Source organism: Enhydra lutris, unplaced genomic scaffold, assembly GCF_002288905.1.
Source record: "Enhydra lutris kenyoni isolate GAN:26980312 unplaced genomic scaffold, ASM228890v2 scaffoldscaffold33, whole genome shotgun sequence".
Classification (NCBI taxonomy): Eukaryota; Metazoa; Chordata; class Mammalia; order Carnivora; family Mustelidae; genus Enhydra; species Enhydra lutris.
Genome location: NW_019154117.1, coordinates 13,943,021 through 13,958,789, shown reverse-complemented (window position 1 = coordinate 13,958,789; position 15,769 = coordinate 13,943,021).

Sequence of the window (15,769 nt, the reverse complement as noted above, 5' to 3'; positions counted from 1 at the left end):
AACAACGTAAGAGGAACATATAGGTTCATTTTGTTTTGTTTTTGTGGTTACCAGTAGCATAAGTCCAGAGGAATTGTTTTATCTCCCTGGATTTGTAAGGTACTGGCTGACCTTTATAGCAACAATAAATGTGGCCCTTGTGGAAGAATTGAGAACAAAAAGTTAGAAGAAATTTTTTTTCAAAGTTAACTTTCAGCTATAACTCTAAAAGCAAGTGAAATTCCCAAATATAAAAAGTAAAGAAGTCTCTAATCATATGGGAATATTGGTGTTAGTAATCTGTTGGAAACTTTCTCCACCCACACAATCAAGTGGATTTGTGGAAATAAAAGAAAGCATAGCATATGTTATCATTAACAGCTGAGGGATAATCAGGAGTTAAATGTTTTCTGCATTTGAAAGGCCACATACTGCAACCTTGGAGACATGACTCACTACTCCTGCTGCTTTTATAAGATGAGTCACCAGCTCCAGTTACTTTACTGAGAGAGACACCAAAAAGTAAAGGAAGAGAAGAAAAGAGAAAAAAAGACTGTTAAAAGCAACCACTATGTGTTACATTTTCACAGCCTATTTATTTCTACTCCTTTAGTGTAGGCCTGATAGGGAAGAGGAAGCAAAACAATGAGACAACATACGGTGTCTCTCACACACATTATGTGTTAACAGAGCAAAAGTATATGCCTAAGACTCCACCAGCAAAAGATCTGGTTTACTAAGGGATTTCCTCACACCCCTTTATGTTAGGGTCTGTTCGATGCATTACTTCTCATATGGAGAAATATATTCAGAATCACCAAGAACAGCATTTCACTCATCCCAAACTTTATCCACATCCAGACTTCCTCACTTCTGCTGTCCACAGTCCATGGAAACATTGCTTTAGTTGGCATTTAAAATGTGTTCACGGGTTAAAACATTTTGAGATATAATGTTCTAAATGGGTTTTCCCTTTACCTCTGGATATGTCAATAGTCAATTATCGTACGTGCACACACAGACTGAGTTACTGGGGTGAGGATGATGATGGTTAATACTCAGTTATTCCCAACATCACATGCAACAGAAAAAATATATACACTTTTTAAATTTTACCTGCTCAAGGTAATCAGGTCGTCACATGGATAGTGAAGTTCAAATGAGTGCATCTTTATTGGACCTCACTTAAGGAAAAATAGACAAAGTTAGCTGTATAGAACAAGTGGAGGGAACTTTGTTTTCTTAACATCAGTGTGGGAGGCTGAGAATGTGACGGATTAATATTTGATAAGTTTATCTTGCTAAGGATTCAACAAGAAAAAAATGAAAGGAATCACCCTGCCTCCCCCTCCAAAGTAAACCATGATTGGAATTCCTGAGATTGGAATTTCCTTATCCCGATGGACTTTGGAAAGAAAAAGAAGTTTCTCAGTAGGTCAGGTCCCAGCAAGACAATTTTTTGGGTTTTGAATATCCAGGCACATCTGTAGCAGTGTGTTTCAATGTTTAGGTCAAAATCATTAGTAGAGTATGAAGTCGATTTACTATGTACTGACTGACCAAGATTTAAAAAAAAAAAAAAATAGGCGAGACTAGATGAAAAGGAAAATCATGGAAACTATCAGAGTGTTCCATATATTATAAAGTAAATACTATTTTATGAACACTTAGCTTATATACACTTAGATATGTGTATATATTTATGAGTGCCCGATGTAAAGATATAAATGTATTCCAACTGAATGTTATGTTGTGTTTTTAAAAGCTTGAAAAAGATTGAAGATGAGGAGTGAAGTACACATACCCAAGAAAAGTAGAAAATATTGTGTCTTCCTATTATATAATCGAGAGAATACAATTATAAGGAGTTATGTATACTAATGAAGATTGAAATATCACTTGTATTATCCAAAAAATGAAAACAACCCAGTTATCTATCAGTAAAGAAATTATCCAAAAAAATGATATAAGAGGAACAAACTAGATTAATAAATTTGAATCCATGCTGAAAATATAATGTTAATCAAAAAGAGCAGTATCCTCTGAAGAAAATGATTTAAACATCAAAACAATAGTATATATTTTAGAAATGCTCACATATGAAAATTACAATAGCATGATTGAGAAGGACAATTACAGACTCTGGGTAAAGGTTAACCACGAGGAGAAAGGAAGGTGAAAGCCAAAGAGTATGGGTTTTTCGGGTTTTTCACCATATGTACATCTTTTTTTTTTTTAAAACATTCTGAAATAAGTAGCATTTGTTAAACTTAAGTGTTGGATACAAAGGCGGTTATAATGGTCTTCTTTTGTTACTTTCTATATGCTTAAAAATTTCAAAATTGTATGTTTAAAGGAATCGGACATTGTGTCGAGTGTTTCGTCCAATGTCCTATTTGTGAGATCCAGCCATGTTATCGCAGATATCATTATTGTTTGTGTGTGTGTGTGTGTGTATATATATATATATATATATATATATATATACACACATATATATGTATATATGGCTTTTCATTATTTTCATTGTCCTATGGTATCCTGTTGTATAACTATATCACGATTTTTTAATCTTTTTTTCTAGTCAAATATTGGATGTTTCTAATTTCTGGCTACGACAAACATGCGGCTGTAAGTATTTTGTGTGTATCTTCCGATCCTTTTGCTAGTTTCACGGGGTATGCATACATTCAGCGTTAGTCAGGACTGCCACATAGTTTCCCAAAGTTGTGCCAACGTACGTTCCAACGCAGCAGTAAAGGAGAAATCCAGTCGTTCTTTAGCCTTCTCAGTATTCGACATTGTCTTTGTTCATTTCAGCAATTCTGGTGTTATGAAGTAGTATTACCTTAGAGTTTTAATTTACCATTCTCCATGACTAATGAAATTGAGCATTTTTTATGTTGTTTATATGTTATATATATTGATTATATATATATATATATATACATATATATATATATATATATATCCAACATACAAGTTGGTTATTGGATATTCTTTTTTTGGACTGCCCACTCAAGCTTTCGGCCCATTCTTCTAAAGGACCATCCACCTATTCCTTATTGATTTGTAGAAATTATTTTTGGGTTTTTTTTTTTTCCATTCTCTTTACAATGTTCACAAACAGGCAAAACTTTCTACTTCAATTTTTTAATATTTTAAATTTAAATAAATTTACTTACACACACCTCATATGCACAAAATAATTGGTCTCATCTAAGGGAGTAATTGAAAGATTCTTAGTCATTGGAGAAACATGGGTTTCGACTTCTCTAAAGCAGATAGTCGACTTGAATCTGCTCCTATACATTTGTGTTAGCATGACCACAGCATCGGTTGACGTTGGGGCATTAATTCAGGTCCCACTACTAAGCTGCTCAGCAGCAGTTGAGATCATTGGGAAAAAGAACAAGGTGGTCCCATTTCCCAATTCACTAGATTTTCTGAAACTTCGTATTCTGGTACGACCTAAAGATAAAAGAAAAGGTGCTGAAAACTCATTTATGTTGGGCTTACTTCTATGCTCCTGGTGTGAGTTTGGAAGTAAAGGCTAATTTTATTTATAACTTAGAAGAATGCTACATTTTTTTCTGTTTTAGTGTGATAATTCCAATGTCCACCAAACAAAAACAGCTAACATACTTAGGCTTGGGTCTCTCTGCCTTTCTATATTTCCTTCTGTAGTTGAGCAATCTTAGAGAAGACAGAAACTCAGATTCAGTGGTGGCTTAGTATCTATTCCTGTGTGACTGAGGAAAAGTCAGTAAATGATTTGGTGAGTCATTTCTGACACTTCCGTCCACAGGATCATGCTAGAATTAGTGACTTAATGTTGCACAAATCTGTTTTATCTTTGCATATGGAATCCTTCCTCTCTTTTTATCCTAAAAAATAAGAGAGAGAGAGTATAACACTGTCACATTGGCTGTTGTAACTAATTTTATTCCAATATATTTTCAAGAAGTCTTGGAGGAGGAAAATTAAGATGTGTTTTAAGATCAGGAGGTCAAACTGTGTTTTCTAGGCTCAAGGAAAGCAATGGAGCTATTGAAAGCCAAAATTAGGAAATTTCAGGTTTCCTAACACCAGTTTAACTACCACACATTTTGTACACAGATCCTTCTACAACTCTTAGTACTTTGTGCCATCACAGTGATTTTCCCTTCTGTGTCAACACACTTGGAGCAAAACCTTTCGGTGGCTAAAGAAAAAAGTAGGAACTCATTGCATAACAATATTTGTATGAGCAATAGATACTTCTTAACTCAAAAGCCCAACTGACAAGACATTCATTGCTGGTAGGAATACAAAATGGCACAGCTTTTTAGGAGATAGCCTGTCAGTTTCTTACAAAATTAAACAAGATCTTTTATAACCCAGCAATTGCACTCCTAGATATGTACTCAAATGACTTGGGAAATTTATGTCCACACAGAATCCTGCACAAAAATGATTCTAGCAGTTTTATTTACAAATGCCAAAAACTGGAAGCAACTGAGATGTCCTTCAAGAGGTGAACAGGTGAACAAACCCTTGTACGTCCACACAATGGAATTTTATTCAACGATAAAATCAGGTGTTAATCCTGGACAAGACATGAAAAAATCTTAAATACATATTGCTAAATGACATAAGGGGTTTGAGAAGGCTCTGTACTAGACGATTCCGACTACATGACTTTCTCGAAACGCAAACTGTAGAGACAGCAGAGACTCATAATTGCCAGGGGTAAGGAGGAGGCGAGAGGGACGAGTAGGTGGATTTTTAGGGCAGGGAAATTCTTTTGCGTGATACTATAATGTTACATGCATGACATTATGCGCTTGGCAAAATTTACAGAACTGTACAGCATGGAAAGTAAACCCTAATGTAAAAGTAGGGCATTAGTCAATAATAATGTATTAATGTTGGTTCACCAGTTATAACAAATGCACCAAACATATGCAAGATATTCATAGTAGAGGACACTGAGGGGCACCTGGGTGGCTCAGCCAGTTAAGCATCCACCTTCAGCTCAGGTCATGATCCTGAGGCCCTGGGATCGAGCCCTGCAGTGGGCTCCCCTCTCAGCCAGGAGCCTGCTTCTCCCTCTCCCTCTGCCCCTCTCCCTGCTTGTGTGTATGCTCACTCTCTCTAATAAATAAATTTTAAATACTTCTAAAAAAGAAAATAATAGAGGACACCAAGGCCAGTGGTAGAGGGAATAGAACTCTCTGTACTTTCCATTATTCTGTAAATCTCAAATTTCTCTAAACATGACATTATATGGATAAGAGTTTTGGAAGCATCTTGGAGAGAAAGTGGCTTGAGAAGAGCCTAGGAGCTGAGAATATGGGGGAAAGTGTAGGCAACTCTTAGATATATGCATATACTTGCATAACATGGTGGGAAAATGGGGAGCGACAAGATCTTAATTGTGATGTAGAATTAGAAAATCGTAATGTATTTTTAATTGAAAATATATAAAATCATTAAAGGAAGAGAATTGAAGTAACAGGGGAAACAGGATACTGAACAGAACAAGCTTCCAGAAGATTTGCAGAGACAGAGATCTGGTACGGAACAAGAGTTACTGCCCTTTGGGATGAGGGATATCTCTTCCACAGAGAAACTCCTCATAGCCTCCTTTTTTGATCATTTGATGGAAGAGAAAAGAGGAACACTGAGTCCTTGGGTAGAATAAATGTAGTCCTGCTGAGGAGCAGGGACAGAGAAGTAGTGGCAAGAAACCTCACCTATGTTCAAAGGAGGGAAGACAATACAAAGACACAGGGAGAGGACAGCCATCTACAAAGAAAGAGCATTTTGGAACAAGTCCATGCCTCATGGCCCTCAGAAAAAACCAACCCTGCCAATACCTTGATCTTTGAACTTCTAGCCTCCAAAACTGTGAGAAATTAAATTTCTGTTAAAAGTCCATAAATTGCTATTACAGACTCACTTAACCAAGTACCTGCTTGATTAAATGCCCTCGTATAGACTTAAAGCCCCACTAGCATATGATTAATAATTTTTTTCCTTGTAGAAAATTCAGTGAATTAGCAAATTGTGAGTGTTCGGTATTGTTTTTTGTAATTCCTGCTAAATCTATGAGCCCAGTGTCCAGAGATAAATTATACATATATTATAATGGAGATAAAATGTAATGTTTAATGGATTTCTGTGAGAAATTTCTCTTTGTTTGGAAAATATTGCTACTTGCCTCTTCTTTAATCCTTTCCAGTGACCCTCCCTCCATGATGTAACAGAGTTGAGACTAGAGATTCCTGTGGTCTTAGGGGAGGCAACAGATGGGTCAGAATGCCTCCCTCATGAAGCCATTGCCCTCTCATGCCTATAGAATTATAGCTAAAGATCAACAAATCCCTTAGTGCGCATCCCCAAGAATGTGAGGTCCAGAAACTTCTTACAGTTGAAAAGAAATTTGTCTCACTGATGAAGAGTAAAGATAAATTTTGTTTGCACTATTTTAGAATAAAAAAAAAAATAGCTGGACAGTAAGATAAACTTTTGACTGATCATTATCTCCTGGTGTCCTGAAATATTGATATTATAAAAATTAAAAATATTTTGCCTAAGTAAATGGTTATCTCTAATTTTTTTTTAAGATTTTTATTTATTTATTTGACAGACAGAGATCACAAGTAGGCAGAGAGGCAGGCAGAGAGAGAGAGAGGAGGAAGCAGGCTCCCCATGGAGCAGAGAGCCCAATGCAGGGCTCAATCCCAGGACCCTGGGACCATGACCTGAGCCTAAGGCAGAGGCTTTAACCCACTGAGCCACCCAGGCACCCCGGTTATCTCTAATTTTGACAAAGTCCTAAACAACCTCTTTCACTTCTCTATTGCAAGACAGATGTAACTTAGTTTAATGGTAACAGATAATGCTTGGGTTTTACAACAACACACCACCTTTTTTCTCCATGCATAATGATGGCATGGAATTTAAGACCAATTTTAATTATGGAATGATTTGAGATGTCTTGCAATGCCATAATTGTAAAAAAGAAAAAAAAAACTATGGAAAGTGATTTCTGTGTAGCTAGCTAGTATATAAAAATCATCTTTGAATTTTTTTAGATATTTTGTATTTTTTATACATCCATGCAAATATGGAAGATCATGAAACTGTCATAAAATAAGCATCAAAATATAAGCTAAAAGGGGGGGAGACGCTGCACACATTTTATAACCAAGATCATCTTTAAGCTCAAAGCCAAACATGCAAATTCTAACATTTTCCCTAAATCTGCTACATAACCAGGAGTCTTTTGGAAAGACTAAAAATAAGCAAAATGTGAAAAAGAAACAATTCTAAATTCCTCATGTGATAGCCAGATTCAGAAGTACCCCAAGAAATTTAAATGCAGCTAATGAGATACAGTGCACAATCCGAGAGAATTAAAGATCCTTACCCTTCCGGTGAAGGGTACCAATGTAGTTCTTCTTCCTATCTGAAACTATATCCCTGTTGCCTGGTTAAGGTCTTGCATTTTTAAGAGGCTGTGGCAGGTGCTTGCAATATGCACTTTGAGGTTTAATTTCCATCTGGGTGAACAAGAAGTCAGCTGCCCGGGGCTGAGGCATATTTGCTGTGAACACAGGTAAATTTGTTTAAAGTACTCTAAGTGTCAAGAGAATAAGGGCTTAGTTGGGTGAAGAGAGAGCACAAAAAAACTCACCAGGATTAGAAATGATGGGTTAGGCAAATACTCTTTATAGCACTTGATATTTGCAATATGGAAATGAAATGAAGATCAGAAAACTGCCTCATGGACTTCTTAAAATTTAGTATCTCCTCAACTTCCTTTACACCAAAACATCTAAGTTACATTTCTACGTAGCTTGAGTGTACTGAGTTTCATATCACCATGAGATTTTTTTTTTTAACTCTATAGATGGGGTTTTGTGAAAACAAGTACTGGTTTGAAGGGAGCTGTTGTGTGGTGAATGGCACTACCGTAAGAGAGACTTTCTGAGAAAATGAGTAAGGAGTCCATTTTGTGAACAAACCTGTTTTGCTGAAGGAGTTACCAAAGTTCAGCATGTGTAACTGCAGTTTGATGAGTCACGACTTTAAAATTTGCCCCAAAGTGTTGAGGAAGGGGAGGGAGATTTGTCAGGGGAGAGCATAGTCCTGTCAGAAGGTAAGTAATGGCAAGATAATATCATTCCTTTGCTTGGAATAACTGTATTTTTCACTAATAGGTAGTTCAGTGGTAACGTGGCAGAGGCTTAAAATGGAAACCTGAACTCTTAAAAAAAAAAAAAAATTTTTTTTCAAATGACTCATTTCTCTTCAAGGAGAAGTGGTAGAAAAGTCACATTTTTCCCCTTGGGAGGGCACTCAAAACAGCTTAAAGCACTTATGTCTTAAAGAAACCAAAGTGCTTCATGAATTACAGTAAAGTTATTTCAGCTATCTGAACACATTATGTTTTATTTCTGCTGGCTTCGTGGAGACTTAGAAAAGACATTAAGACTGATGTGTGGGGCTATTCATTCTCTGACTTGGAGCTTCTCTCTGTTGGAATCCTGTTCAGATTTTCAGACCCAACTTAACAGCCAGTCCTCTACAGTGCAACTTTAAGTCTCTGTAGAAAGGAGTGGTGGCTTCTCTGGAAAGCAAACAGCACGTTGGCTGGATCTTAAATACAGAATCATTTCATTTGAATTTTCAGTATGCCTGTTTTTAATATCGTCTCTCTCCTCTCCTAGACTAAGTTTCTTCAAGATGAATTCTTACTCATACCATAATTGTCCAGAGGGCTTTGCGCATTTTAGGAGCACACACACAAAATTTAAAACATATACTCAGTTATTTGGCAAAATGATTCAAATCTATCCGGTCACGGGTTAGGTCTCAAAAAAAAAAAAAAAAAGTTAGCAATCACATGTATTAACTGCTCTTTCAGGCATGGGGAATTTGATTAAAAACACTACCAAAATTTACCACCTTCACAGGACTTAAAGCTAAACACACAAGTTGCCCTATGTTAGAGAATCTGTCCTTGGAAGGACGCTTACCGTTCTTTGCTGTGTGGAATTTCTGAATAGTCTACTCACAAATAGTGCAGATTTTGACATTGTACTTTTGCCTCATAAGGTGATTTCAGTCAGCAGATTATACTCTTTTAAGCATAGCCAGTATCTTCCATAGACAAACAAGCAAAAAAAAAAAAAAGAGAGAAAAAGAAAACAAGAAGTTTGATAACCTAAGGCAATAATAGTTAACCTATGAAGGCATCAAAATTCAATTCTCTGCCCCTTGTGGACATGCTATGAAGAAATCACATCTACCCCTCCATGATGTCCATCACAAAAGGGTCCTGAGAAAACGAGACCTTAAGAAATCATTATTAGCATTGTGTCCAAGGGTGAAAGTCACATTCAGGAGGAGTAGCTTGTCCTTCATGGGCCAATAAAAGCAGGAGCGGGGTGCCTGGGTGGCTCAGTCAGTTAAGTATCATGTGCCTTCAGCTCAAGTCATGATCCCAGAGCCCTGGGTTCAAGAATCATGTCGGGCTCCCTTCCCGGTAGGGAGTCTGCTTCTCCCTCTCCATCTGTCCCTTCCCCTGCTCAATCAAATAAATAAATAAAATCTTTAAGGAGGAGCAATTACAAGAGAAGGGATTGGAAGACAAATCAACGAAAGCCAGCTGTAGCAGCTCTCCATAGCAGAGGGGCAAGAGGCCAGACTGTTCCAATCCAGTGTAAAGGGCCAGAGAGATAGGAATAAGGAATTACTAATACGTATTGAGCTCTGGCAGTAACGGCACGTAGGCTTTAGTAGGGAGGAGGGTTCAAGACACAGAGGGAAGATCTTAGCAAGGTAAGCACTGTGGGATCCTTAGCAACTCACAAGGGAAAATAGCATTAGGAGCAAGGGACACTTTTCAGCTAGCTTGTATCATTTTACTATTTAATGAACCTCTCCTTAAATATGAATAACAATTCTTAATATATAATAACCTCACCTTAATATAACTAATACTGTCAATTTGTGTTTTGGGATTAGTTAGGATTGCTAGCTCAGAAGCTGAACCCCAGCAAGGTTAGTCAGAAAGAGGAATGTGTACGAGAAAGATACTAGGGTGTCTTGGCAACTCAAGCATAGATCTGGCCCTCAGACTCTTAGAAGTAGGAATTAGGATGCAATTAGAAGTTTCTTTCTTTCTCTTATCTCTGTATTAATCAGAGTAGCTCTTCTCCTCATAGAAGGAAGCTTGACAGTTCTTGTGGTTCACACTTCTGGTTGCCAGAGAAGCATTGTTTCTTCTCCTGTTTAGGAAGGAAAATCCCGGAAAAGTGTTCTGATTGACGTAGCTTGGATGAGTGGCCTGTACGTAAATTGCCCACTGTGGACAGAGAGTTGATGTGCTGTGACTGGAAGGCCCTACTAGGGCTTGTTGGTTGTTTTATCCAAAAGAAGACACGGCTGTTCTTAACATGAGGAGGAACGCTTCTTAGACAAAATAACAAATCTCCACAACATTCTTTCAGCATTGGAACCCACCATCTCATCCTCAGTACCTCCTTTTATTGCGTGGAAAGGCTTAAAATCTGTAAGCTTCAGTCCAAACTTAATTGCCTTTATTTCCCCCTTAGTATAGCTGAGAAAAAGTCTTCTAAAGTCTCTATATGATTTGTGGATAATAGGGAATTTTAAAATAAGTAAACTTTTTCTACATTGCTCCCATCAGAGCAATAGGCACAGAACAAATTCTTCCTCTGGTACTGACTTAATCTGAAAAAAAAAAAAAAAAAAAATCAAATCCCACTTACAGTATAAATATTATCTCATTATTATTTGAGCATCAAGGTTAATTGGTTTAATGTGTATACATTTGATATTTTTGCAAAAGTGGTTCTGTACCCAGTTGTCACGAACAGCTATAATATGACAAAATTTGAAAACTTATATAATGAAGGCCTTTTTTTTTTTCTTTTTACAATTGTCATAGAATCTCATTCCTTTATTTTTTGGCTTAGTGAAATATTGTGAAGATGGGGCAAATACGGTTCGTATCCCTGCACAACCACTGACATGATCCTTTTGTTGTTCTTACAGTTTGTTACTCTGATCACAATCCTTTCCATTTTATAGCAGAGCACTGTTCGCAGAGTCCCATCATGTTACCAGGTTGACTGCCATGTACTTTTTTAGTTCAGCTTGATCTAACATAACCCAGCTTTTGGGTTAGAGATTGACTGACTTGGAATAAGGTATGCTTTATCGTATAGGCATAGACAGAGATTAAAAGGTTAAAACTGAATTTTCATGTACATTCAGCTGCACATTCAGGTGGAGAGCCCTCAAAGCTACCAAATTTGAGAAAATTAGAGATTATTAAAAGCATGTTTTTGTTTTATGGCTGGTCTGTAATGCCTTCAGTCTCTGCCAGTTTACTGCTTAGCTTGCTGGTCCATTTGTAGTCAGAGGGGAGAAGTATTCATGTAAGGTTTATAATCTACCCCAAATTCTGAACAATCCATCCTGATAATAGACACGTAGAATGTCCATCATTTTATACTTAGGAAAACCACCACTTTTCATTTGGAATCTAGGATTTATGTTCAGATGGGTTCTTGGAATTCACACTTAAGTCAACAGTGCATTTACCAGGGGTGCCTGACTGGCTCAGTCAGTAGAGCCTGCAGCTCTTGCTCTAAGTTCGAGCCCCACATTGGGTGTAGACTTTACTTAAGAAGAAACTCTTTTTAAAAAATAGTGTATTTACCAAAGGTACTGATTCAAGTCATTTTGTAGTTATAACTCTAAATAATATATATGTCATTGATAGCTCCAGAAGAAGGTTTGATCCAGGTTCTGGGAACTAGAAAACAATTGCCCAAAGCCTTGGAAGCTTCCTGTGCAATATTACGTTTAGACCTCCTTTATTTAAAAGAGAAACAAAATCTGACTCAAAATATTTATTTTTTTAAGAAATAAAATATTCTTCCGTTAAAAAAGAAAGTAATCTTTATATGGAGATCAGCACTGTTAGATTATTAACCAACATCCCTTATCTTAAAACTTTCTTACTCTCTCAATGGTTGATCTTCTCATGTTGTTCTGTTGATGCCTAAAGTAATGACCCTCTTTCACACATATTCATAGATGGTGATTTCACTTATAAAGGAAAATGATGGTTTCAGGTAGAAGTCTATAGAAGAAAATTGGTGAAGGTAGGTATATAAATATATATATGTATATATATATATATATGTCAAGAATATGTATATATATGTTATATACAGACATACATACATACATGTATACATAAAGTGAAATAATGAAATCATTCCTATTTCTAATTGACCCTCTTAAGCAACCTCTCTGTTCATTAAAAGCCTATTGTCCTGGTTCTGACCTAACCTTCAAGTTTTGCAGTTTCAGGGAGAAATTCTTTCCCTCACTGTCCTTTCTGAGGAAAAACACAGAACACATTTTTAGAAAGTAAAAAAACAGTTTCTTCTCTTGCCTTAATGACAAAAAGACCTAAAACAGGAAGATAATGCAATGATTAAATATTATTTTTCTTTGTTTTATTTTATTTTGTTTTTCTCATCCCATAGTTAAGAGCTAAGACCCTGAGGATTTGCCTCTTCCTCGCCCATTCTGTGTCCTCAGGACCACATGCATCCTGATCCTGACAAGACCGGATTCCCTACCATTTTTCAAATAATCTCGAGTCCCACTTGTGCATATTTGCTCATCATGTTCCTAGTAAAGACGCTTCCTCTCTCCCACCACAATATGTTTTTATATTCTTTCAAGTCCAGCTTCAATATACTGTACAACATACTGATATACAAGTATGCAATATACTCCTTAACTTTCTAATTCAGTCCTCGGAGTAATCCATCACATTCTTGTTTATATTAGTACTTAGCAGTTCCATAATCTTGGAAACTTCTTTAGAGCATCCACTGCCCTTTTAAGGCCCCTTTAATTTAAACCTTAAAAAAATCCTGTTGGAAATTATTACCATCTCCATTTTTCTGTTTATAAAAAAGAGATGAGGCTCACAGAATTTCAGACATTATTTTTTCTAAAGGAAAAGTGAATTAAGTGATAATAGTTTAGGACTGCAAATGCATACCCACCTACCATAGAACTGGGCTCAAAATAAAGCAGATGTTTGAATTCATTGTTATACACACAGAGACTGTGGACTCTGAGAAACGAACTGAGGGTTTTAGAGGGGAGGGGAGTAGGGGGATGGGTGAGTCTGGTGGTGGGTATTACGGAGGAAACGTATTGCGTGAAGCACTGGGTGTGGTATATAAACAATGAATTTTGGAACACTGAAAAAATAAATAAAATTTATATATATTTAATTTTTTTTAAAAGAAGGAAAAAATTAGAAAACTATAATTAAGGCCTAGGAAGAAGATTGTACTGGGCCACCTGGGTGGCTCAGTCAGTTAAGCGTCCAAGTCTTGATTTCAGCTCAGATCATGATTTCAGGGTCCTGAGATCAATTCCCATGTCGGGCTCTGCACTGGGTGTGGAGCCTGCTTGGAATTCTCTCTCCCTCTGCCACTGCCCACCACCCCCCTCTCCCTCTCAAACAAACAAACAAACAAACAACAACAAAAAAATACCGTGCTGAACTTCTTTTTTTTTTTTTTTTTAACGTTTTGGGGTGTTTTTGTTTTTGTTTTAATTTTTTTTTATTTTTTAAAATTTTTTTCAGTGTTCCAGAATCATTGTTTATGCACCACACCCAGTGCTCCATGTAATACATGCCCTCCTTAATACCCACCACCAGGCTCATACCCCCACGCCCCTCCCCTCCAAAGCCCTCAGTTTGTTTCTCAGAGTCCACAGTATCTAATGGTTTGTCTCCCCCTCTGATTTCCCCCAACTCACTTCTCCTCTCCATCTCCCCATGTCCTCCATGTTATTCCTTATGCTCCACAAATAAGTGAAACTATAATGATAATTGACTCTCTCTGCTTGACTTGCTTCACTCAGCATAATCTCCTGTAGTCCCGTCCATGTTGATACAAAAGTTGGGTATTCATTTTTTCTGATGGAGGCATAATACTCCATTGTATATATGGACCACATCTTCCTTATCCATTCATCCATTGAAGGGCATCTTGGTTCTTTCCACAGTTTGGCAACTGTGGCCATTGCTGCTACAAACATTGGGGTACAGATGGCCCTTCTTTTCACTACATCAGTATCTTTGGGGTAAATACCCAGTAGTGCAATTGCAGGGTCATAAGGAAGCTCTATTTTTAATTTCTTAAGGAATCTCTGAACTTCTTTTTAATGAATTTGGTGTGAATATATAGTTACTTGTGTGGTTATCTATGTAATTACATGTTTGATATCAATCTCCCCCAACAGACATTAAGTTCCTTGATTTATTTCTTACTAGCTTCATTTATTAGCACAATGCTTGGCACATAGTGGCACTTAATAAATACTTCTTAAATGAGTAATGACCCATGTGTTGCCTCTATATTAGAATGAATTCATTTGTCCAAAGAATTCTTTAGTAGTAAGTGGTTAGGACAATCTGGTTTACTCTCCATGATTGGGAAGCTGATCATGTTCTCGGCAGTAGCTCAGAGGAAATCTTCTGGGAGTGCTTATACAGGATAAAGGTGAGCCAGGACTGTCTGCCGCATAATACAGTGGAAGTTCTATGACTGAACAACAGGTATGGAAAGTTGGTCCCTTGAAATCAATTCTAGTTTCAGTTTCTGCCTTCTAACATTTGTCTCCCTTTCTTCATCTTAAAATGAAATCCTTCCATATTAGTGATATGATGACAGTAACGAAGAATGGCTTTCTTGTTTAATAACCCAGGTTATTAAGACCTGTTGTTAACTAACACAGTTTCTAGCGAACAGAATAGGACTTAGAGTGATTTCTTTGCGAGGGGCGCCTAGTGACTCAGTCCGTTAAGCATCTGCCTTCAGCTCAGGTCATGATCCCAGGGTCCTGGGATCAAGCCCTATATCGCTTTAGACTCCTTGCTTGTTAGGGAATCTGCTTCTACCTCTCCCTCTGTCCCTCGGTCCCTCCCCCTGCTCTTTCTCTCTCTCAAATAAATAAATAAAATCTTTTAAAAAAAAGAATAATTTCATTGCAAAGGAAAATAGATATTAGGTATATAAAAACAAACCAAAAACCCCAGCACTAGGAGGTAGGGGAGGGTGGAGAGGAACACACTGAGGGTGAAGCTAACAAAGAAAATAAAAGATAAAAGAAGCACTGTTAATACCTGCCTGACTTGAATAGGTTGGTGAGTAAATAAATACTTCACATGGGGCTGGTACAGAGATATTTGAAATTGAACGAGTAAGGAGGAAATTTAATCTATCATTATAAACCTGAATTAATCCTCTTTGTTTTTTTTTAATGCTCTGGGTTACTGATGGTATAAAGGACATCTGCAGTCAGGGTTTTTTTATCTACGCATGACTATGAAACTCTGAAACATACATCTTGCTGAGCATCTACCTAGGTGGGCTGGTGGAGCGTAATGGCGGGATTATTTTTACTTAGAGAGCTGACTAACTGACTCCTTGTGGCATAAGACTGAAACTCAACAGATTCCACCCTCTAGGGTACACTTGGAACAAACAGATCCCTGAGGCATTCTCGAACTTTCCTCAAAAGGGCAGAAGAAAACCAAGGAAGATAGAAAGGGATGTCAGCAGCCCCATGTCTGTCTCTGACAACTTTCAGAGAATAAGCAGCTCTTGTTCCCTGAAAGTTCTTACACTGAACTCCACGCTTCTGGAGTAAAAATGTCTTACCT